This window comes from Hemiscyllium ocellatum, chromosome 37 (genome assembly GCF_020745735.1).
Source record: "Hemiscyllium ocellatum isolate sHemOce1 chromosome 37, sHemOce1.pat.X.cur, whole genome shotgun sequence".
In the NCBI taxonomy this organism is placed as follows: domain Eukaryota; kingdom Metazoa; phylum Chordata; class Chondrichthyes; order Orectolobiformes; family Hemiscylliidae; genus Hemiscyllium; species Hemiscyllium ocellatum.
In genome coordinates, this window is record NC_083437.1 from 3,582,227 (window position 1) to 3,583,317 (window position 1,091).

The following is a 1,091-nucleotide window of genomic DNA, read 5'->3' on the forward strand; positions in this document are numbered from 1 at the left end:
TCGCCACTCCCTAACCACCCCACGCCTGGAGGAAGAATGCCTCATCGTCCGCCTCAGGACCCTCCAACCCCTTGGCAACAATGTGGATTTTACCGGTTTCCTCATTTCCCCTCCTCCTACCTTATTCCAGACCCAACCTTCCAACCTGTCCATCTTCCTTTCCACCTATCTGCTCCACCCTCCTCTCCGACCTATCACCATTACTCCCATCTCCATCTACCTATCGCACTTTCAGCTACCTTCTCCCCAGTCCCACTCCCCTCCCATTTATCTCACCACTCCCTCAGCTCAAAGCCTGAAACGTTGCTTGCTCCTCAGATGCTGCCTGACCTGCTGTGCTTTTCTAGTACCACACTCTCAACTCTAATCTCCAGCACCTGCAGTCCTCACTTTCGCATCTCTGTAAAATGCCCTCTCCCTTTACAGAACCTTCCAAACCTTATAATCTCTACCACCAGAAGAACAAGGGCACCACAGATCTGCAAGTTCTCCTCCAAGTCACCCACCATCCTGTCTCAAAAGCATGTTCCTTCAGTATTGCTGGGTCAAAATCTTGGAAATGCATCCTTAACAGCATTGTGAGTGTCCCTACACCCCAGAAACTACAGCAATTCATGAAGCTAACTTCACCACCACCTCCACCATCTCAGGGCTGAAAGGCATGGATAATACCTTTTGGCTTTGCTGGTAGTATGTATATCTCCTGAATTGGTTTAAACTGGTGACACTGTTACTCCACATTAGGAATGAGACATGTTCTTTTCCATTTTGGGAATGTAGACGTTTTTGTTAATAAGTTATCCCTTGATTTAATTACTGAATACTGTATTTGCAAAGATTAAATGTGTGGAATATTGTAAGAATTACACTGATAATAATTAGATAACAAATTTTATTCATATTATTGGGTTTCCCACTTTTCCCTCACATGCAACCTATTTGTTAATTATAATAACTAAACGCATACAGCTCCAAGAGTTCTGCTCCCTAATAATTACCAATTTCCAACATTTCTCAAAGTGATATATAAATTCAATTTCTATCCAGTTATGCAGGTAGTACAGTTCAATGTGATTAGTCAGTAACTCCAA